The sequence below is a fragment of the Corvus brachyrhynchos genome, unplaced genomic scaffold, assembly GCF_000691975.1.
Source record: "Corvus brachyrhynchos isolate BGI_N302 unplaced genomic scaffold, ASM69197v1 scaffold17, whole genome shotgun sequence".
NCBI lineage: Eukaryota > Metazoa > Chordata > Aves > Passeriformes > Corvidae > Corvus > Corvus brachyrhynchos.
The window spans coordinates 3,815,682-3,823,071 of NW_008240046.1; the positions used below are offsets into that span (position 1 = coordinate 3,815,682).

Consider the following 7,390-nt stretch of genomic DNA (forward strand, 5'->3'; position numbering starts at 1 on the left):
GGGGGGCGCGGTGGGGCGGGAGGGAGGCCAGCCAGCCGCCAACTCCGGGGCCTCTCCGGAGACTGGCAGGGTAGACTGCTCAGTAAAGCCTCAGGGTTACTCCAAGGCAAGGATAGTGACAGCTCTCAGCTGCCCCATCTCTGAGGCTACAAGGGTCACCAGAGCCTCTGCTACCAGGGAAACAGCAAATTTAGGGATGTACCTTGCCATATCCTGCCTGTCAGCTGTTCCCATCCCTGTAAAATGTGTACACACATTGGAAAGGCATTGGAAAGGAGGGAAAACGAGCACCACCTCCTGACTTGCTGGTTGGACCAGAGAAGCACTGAGGGATTCCCCTTTTTTCTGCCTAAAAATGAGCAAGTAGAACCACATCACTTCATTGTATATGTTGCTACACACTGGCTGGCCAAAACCAGAGCATGGAGACTATTTCTGAATCAACATGCAACACATGCTGGCTGATTTTAGCCCAAAGCAAGATAGAATACAACAGAAAAGTGACTCCTGCCTAAAGGAACAAACCTTTAACAATGCTCTGAGGATCCCATAACTTCAGGACTTCCTTGGCATCAAGCCTCACTGACATCCACCAGAGTCTCCCAATCGCCCCTCTTGATCCCCTTCCCCACACAGACCCTCACTGAGAATACCTGAATTTTCTGTGGTCTGCCATCAAGAGTTACACTTCAGTGCAAGGGCATCATAATATTGACATGCTGTTAGGGTGCAAAGCCAAACTTCCCAGGGAACACTTAAACTGTTTCCCTGACAAACAGCACCATCTTTATCACATTAGGACATATCTATATTGGTTTTCAAAACAGAATTACTGGTCCCTAAATGCCCATATGCCTCTACCAGAAAGCTTCCTATATTTTGGCAGGTATAGAATCATCATTTTTACCCATGCTTAAATTCATACTTGCAAAGGGAAATATATAGGATATTTCACTGAAAAATTTACACATGTCAATGCTGACATAACAGCATGCAAAGATTATAAAAATAAGGTTAAAACACACCTACATAATTAAGCATGGTTTGCTAGCAGCTCTTGCACATGCTTAAATAATAACACATGCTTAAAGCCAACACTACTTTGTGTTACTTCAATATCCTTTGTTAGTCATCTTACCACCCTACAAAGTTATCTAACAATAAGTCTGATCTCAAACCTTTCCGAGAAGCAAACACCAAATAATTAAAAACATGGGTTTTTTCTAATGCTTCTCTTTTCAAATACACAAGTATCATCAAAATTTTTTCCTAATTTTGAGACCTTTTTAAGGGAATGAATGTCAAACTTGTATAAAAAAAAAAAATCCTGTTTTTTTGAGTACATATATCTTTTCATATACTGTGTTAAACCACTCCCTTTACTGATGGTTCTTCTGTTGTTTCACTGTTTTCTTGAATTATGGTGGGAAAAAGAGAAAGGGAAGGAAAGAAGGAAAAAAAAAAGAAAAAGGCAAGCAGACTCCCACAGGACTCAAAAAATATGAGTTATTTCTCAACCTTCCACTCTACCAGGGTACCTGACTTGGTAAGACCTCACATTCCCCAGAGGTTTCACACCCAGATGAGTATCAGGGAGGAAAAAAACCCAACAAAAACCCACAGAGATCCTGCCTCTCCTGCTCACTTAGGAGGCATGCAGGGTGCCAAGGAGACAAGACCATCACATAGCGCTGAAGGTTTTCTTAAAGCCACATGCATCCCAAACACCCAGGCTCCCTGCTGTATTTACTTCCAGACGAATCTTGCTGTAAATAGATTCTTGCTTCATAGATTGTGGCCTATTCATATAGATCTCCAACTCATCTAAATAACTTAATTAAACTATCTTTCCATTATGCCACATTTAAATCCCAATTTCATCTGTCAAATGCCAAATTCTCCATGGGAGAGCATTCCTCCTCCTTATTTCTCTTCCTTGCAGTTCCCTTTCATGTTTCGTGCTGGTTCTCTGCACAGTGTCCTCCATAGGTATACAATTCAACACCTTGCTAAGAAATATCTTTTCCTAACAATAATCCTCTTTGCAAATAGAATTAACAAGGCAAGTGTAAACACGAAAGCAATGAACTAGTTGTCATATTTACCCAACTGCTTCCACCTCCTTATAATGAAGTTCTATACTAAATACATAGGATGGCTTAATGTCAAGCTCCTCATTTGCTGAATTCTGCAGCTGGCCTGTAAGAACCCTGCAGCATATCCCTTCAACTCATCTGAGAAATTATATTTACAAGGTTTCCAATAAAGTCTTAACTAATTTGTGCCAATATCAGTCACACTAATGACTGCCATTTAATAACTGTTTGGAGGGCTTCCTACCCAGAGAACACTGCAAAGAAAATACAAGTTTCTACAACAGACGAATACAAGTTTCTACAACAAAATATATGAAGCTTGCGGTAGTTTCTTCTGTTAAAACAAGTTAATTCATAAAGGTAAGGAACATTTAATGCCTGTCAATTTCCTTCTCTTTGGAATCTGTCCTTCACACACAGTAATTACATCGGGAAACCTCTCTCTGTAACTAGCTAATAGACATACGGAAAAAATCAGTTGTGACTAAGAGTACTGCATGAAACATATTTTAACACCAACATTAAACCCAAATGCTTTTTCTAAACACATCATCTACACTTGAAATCTGCAGAAGTACTTTAGAAATGTTCCTTTTGGCGCCTTTGAAAATTAAACTGCACTTGCACTAAAGGCAAACAAAAACGAACCTCCAAAAAACGAACAAAACAACTAAACACACTGCAGAATTGCTTAAAAGCATATCGTAGTGAAGCATGACTAGTGCTTCCAGGAGGGTTTTCCCAAAGGCAGACAGAGCTGATACTTTGTCTGACAGGGTATATTATCTCGGGTGCAATGTAATCCAGCAAGGAAGACAAAGGAAAAAAAAGATTCCCCTTAAGTTTTCTCCAGAAAATAAAAACAGCCAAGCAGTAATAAATCACTCAGTTATAACTCTATTTTGGCATAGCTACAGGAGGACACCACTGAGATTTTAGTGGAGGTTTTTAAATTGTGAAGTCTGACAGATTAAACTGCCAAATACAAGTCTGAGAAGAGTTTGCTTAAAGTACTTTACAGCCATAGCACTATTCATAAGGTAAAACAAACCAGAATTACAGACACTGGCTATCTGGGACTGAGATCAGAAGAAAAATTTGCATATTTTATTTTCTAGGAAACCTCCCTCTATCACATATTACTTTTAATGCACCACTACGCAAGTTAGTAGTTTACATTCATGAATTCCTAGACTTCATTCAGCTGAGATCAGTGTTCAGTAACAAATGCAGGAAAGACTACTGATAAAGGCACATATTTGCATCTAGTTAATCATCCTAATTGGTATGCAGATAACTTTAAAAATGCACTAATCAGTGTTACATTCAGATGGAGGGTTTGTTCAGCAGTAAAAATCACAATCTAAATACTTATCCAAACAAATAACACATTTTCAGGGGAGACTGAAGCTCAGCACATTTCAGTTAAAGAAAGAAAATGGTTTTAACATTGGAAGCCAGAACTTAGAGGCTGTCCTTAGATCTCCAGTTAAATCGAGTTTTATCTTTTTAAGACATAAAGAAACCCACTACAGAAGGTTAACTCACTGTCCTGCGAGTGATGGAGACCAAGTGTCTGTTGTCTTTGTCAGCGCAGACTCCTACATTCATTTCCAGTCGCCTTGGTGCAGGGTCTGCTCTTACACCCTGGGCAATAGACTTCAGCAACCAGGACCTCCCAGATGAGGCACAGATAAACCAGTGTTCCTTAGCAATCCCAGGGCACTCTCCGCAATGTTTCCCTCAAATTCTTCTGCTAGAGCTCTACAGCCTCCCACCTGCAACACCCCTTGCAGGTGAATGGAAAGTGGTAAAAGAGACAATAATCTCAGCAGGGATTCCGGGGAAGCCAAGCAGAAAGAAGGAATTCTTTTCACAGCCAGAAGCAGACCTACAGACAAGCAGCACTCCTGGCTAAAGCCCAGAGAGGCTGCAACAAGGTCCCAGGAGGCTGCACACAGACCAGACAGGCATCTGGAACCAAAAGCCACCAAATGTTTTGAAGGGAAAGCTTGCACCCAACTCTGGTAACACACAGCTGAGAACAGCCAGAGGTTGAGAGAGTATCTCTAGTGGAGGTTTTGAATGAGGGCATACTGTTCTTATTTTTCCTTCAACACCTGCTTACATGGAGACAAAAAAAAAAAAAAAAGACAGATTGCAGGAGACAAGAGATTACAAAGAAAGCAGGCTGAAGGGTAAAAAGAATTAGGAAACTAAAGCAGGACACCACACAGAGCCTTCCAAAAATCACACTCTGCTCCTTAAATCTCTGGGGACAGGATGGATTAGTCCTCTGTCCGGATTAGTCCTCTGTCCAAGCATGATGAGACAAGGAAACAGGCACAGAGGTGCTAGGATACTGGTCATTGTGAGAAGCGGTCAGGTACTGCTGACAGACACAGTACCCATTATACAGCATCTGCAGCTGGTTGTATTCCATGTTGCACACAGAGTATTTTTCGAACCAACTACAGACTTCATACAAGTTCAACTACTGCAACCACCATGCCAGATATCTCAGCTATTCTGCAGGGCAACAAATGAGACAAATTCCATGCACAACTACCTCAACTAGACTTGTTTTCAAATTTGCTTTAACTTCATTTAATTCCGGTCTTCCAGTCCCAGCATATCTTGGAGAACTGGTCTCAGTTCACACTATCTGGATCTACTACACAGTCCCCCAAGACCTCCTTTTTGAGAAGATTTATGAATTACTTTTTTATTTGGGGGGGGAAATTACTGCAATTCATTTTTTAATCTGGAAGTTAATAAGATCAAGCATCTTACACATGCAAACATAGTCTCCTTTTGTACAGCTTGGACTTAAAGGAAAAAGATTTTCTACACAATTACATGCAGTTGTTAGATGACACATTATTTTGGAGGGGGGAAAAAGAGCTAACATGCAAAACATTTCAGAAAGTGTCCACTAAGCACATTGCAACCATGTAGCAATACAAACTGTAAAGCAGGAATTTTTATAGCGGTTTTATAAGGTCGTATTTCAAAAATAAGAAACACTAACACATAAAATCTATATTCAGTTAACTCAGACATACAGAAAAGCTTTTCCTGAGTCACCAAGCCTCCTCTCCTACTGCCACAGCCAAGCACACAATACAGACTTCCTCAACATATCCTCAAGAGCCAGTTAAACGACTTGCTCCCATTTATCCTATTTTAAGGTTGTTCTAGAACCTGAGCCCATTTAGGGAAGAAAATGTGTAAATTCCAGCTTAAATTTATTTGTGCCGGTTTATATCCATTTGTTCTCATGCCAACATTGTTCTTTAGCTTAAACAGCTCCTCTCTCCCTTTCTCGTGTTTATATCGCTGCTGTACTTGCAGACTGCAATCATATTCAATCTCAGCCTTATTTGCTAGGCTAAACAAGCCAGGCTTTCCTTGTCTTCTCTGGAATAATTGACACTGCTGTTCTCCAGGCTCAATTTGCACTGACCCACCCATGGCACAGGTGAGAGAACCCTTGCCTGGCACTCCCCAGGAGCTTGCACCCATTCCACCACCTCTCCTTCCTGTGTCCTGGCCTAACACACTCCACCATCACCTTTACTTTCTCCATAGCAGCAAGGCAGCAGCAACTTGGTCAGCGATCAGCCAATGCACCCAGCACATCCCTGGCTCTACTGTTCCCAGTAATGGAACTCCTTGCTCACAGCAGGGTACAAAGGCAAGACTTCGTGTCCCACTAGAAAGGGATGTACAGTACAGTTTGTTTTCAGGGTGGATGATTTGTTCCAGTCTGACTGCATATCCTGTGTCAAAGCTTGCTATCTGACGGAGATGTAATCAGTCGATTGCTCACCATTACCTATCAACTACCAGGTTCACTTTAGATTTTCACAACCTCTGCTAAAAAATCCTCACAGCAGGCAATCTCAAGTACTCAAATTCCCCCTTAACTAGCTCCTGAAGTCACCACTCTCTTCAGCTCAAACCCTGCAGCAGCCCTTTCTAAGCTCCTCAGGCATTTCCTAAGGAAGTCACCATCCCTTCTGACTAATGGCACAGCAGAGTCCACTCAACACCACACCAAAAATGACCAGTTATGTCACTGGTTTCCAACTTAGCTGCAGAACTGAAAAACAAGAAGAATAATCCAGGTTTCCAAGTCACGCATTCCCTCTCCTAGCAAATGATTCCCACAGTTCTAATCTACTATTTAGATGACTCTTGCTGGGAAAGGCACATTCACTTGCACTGCTTCAGAGCCAAGAATTCTCCTTGTTACAACAGTTATGTTTACTTCATAACACAGGATAAAATTACTCTTTATCCCAAAGAGTCTTCTCCAGACCTTGATTTCCCTTAGATGACAAAAAAAACCACCCCAAAAATACAAGCCAAAAAGTATTCCATCACACACTTATTGCTATAAAGGAAGAACAAAAATATCCACACTCCACATGACTGTTCCAGGCAAGGAAATTAATCAGCCAAGATTTTGTCCCAAGGTCACCGTAAGAGGATGTCTCTTCCTTTAAATGCTAGGACATCTGCACTCTTATTTTAACTAAATGTAATTATGCCGGCAGAAAATAGTTTTAAATCCAAGACAGAAAACTCATTCAGGCGTTCAGAAAATACTAGAGCACGAGACGGCAGGATGACGACATGTAGGATCTAGAACAAACTGGAGGAGCACACCGTCGAGCTAGAGGACACAGCAAAGCTGCAGCAGCTCAGCAGCAGCTTCTGGGACAACACAGCAGATCTTCCGTGAAGCACTGAAACTTGCAGCAGATACTGTTACCCTGAACAGCTGACTGGAGATACCATTTACCATGCACAGCTACCAACAGCATCCACAACACACAAAGCCTACCAGCGCATCCCCACTGCAAAGTTGGGGTTTTTTCTTGGTTTTAAGTATTTTGTGTTTAAAGCCCAGAAGTACGCTTACCCTCCCTAGCAAGCAGGAGCCCAGACAAGAGCTATAAAACATTGCAAACAAGCAGGCAAAGCAATGAAGGACAAATACAAACCGTTACACTTTCCATTTTATCTGTCTCTCTAGCCGCTACGAAAAGTAGCTCCGTTGCTGCCTTGGGACCCAAGCAAATTCCTGACAACTTCCAAGACGCGTTCGTGGGGTTCACGTTTTGTTCCGAGGACTGTTATTTTTTGCACACTCCCATTTGCAGCCCCGCGTGCAACCCTCGAGTACGATTTAATCACAGAGCTCAACTCGCTCACTCTAGTAATTAAAAAAAAAAAAAAAAAAAAAAGGTACTTCTACGGGTACTTTTGCCACTTTTCAGCCTTTT

The 7,390-nt window shown here is 41.7% G+C and overlaps 1 protein-coding gene across 6 annotated transcripts in view; it reads right to left on the reverse strand.

The window, feature by feature from the left end:
• APBB2 (amyloid beta precursor protein binding family B member 2) overlaps nucleotides 1-7,305 on the reverse strand; it is a 171,661-nt gene extending 164,356 nt beyond the window's left edge. For 3 of the 6 annotated variants that reach the window (XM_017744427.1, XM_017744428.1, XM_017744431.1), the window contains exon 1: nucleotides 7,109-7,305. The gene's annotated coding sequence lies outside the window, so the exon portion shown is untranslated. The remainder of the gene's footprint in view (nucleotides 1-7,108) is intronic. The other 3 variants (XM_017744429.1, XM_017744430.1, XM_017744432.1) reach the window with 3 other exon arrangements.
• Nucleotides 7,306-7,390: the final 85 nt, after the last annotated feature.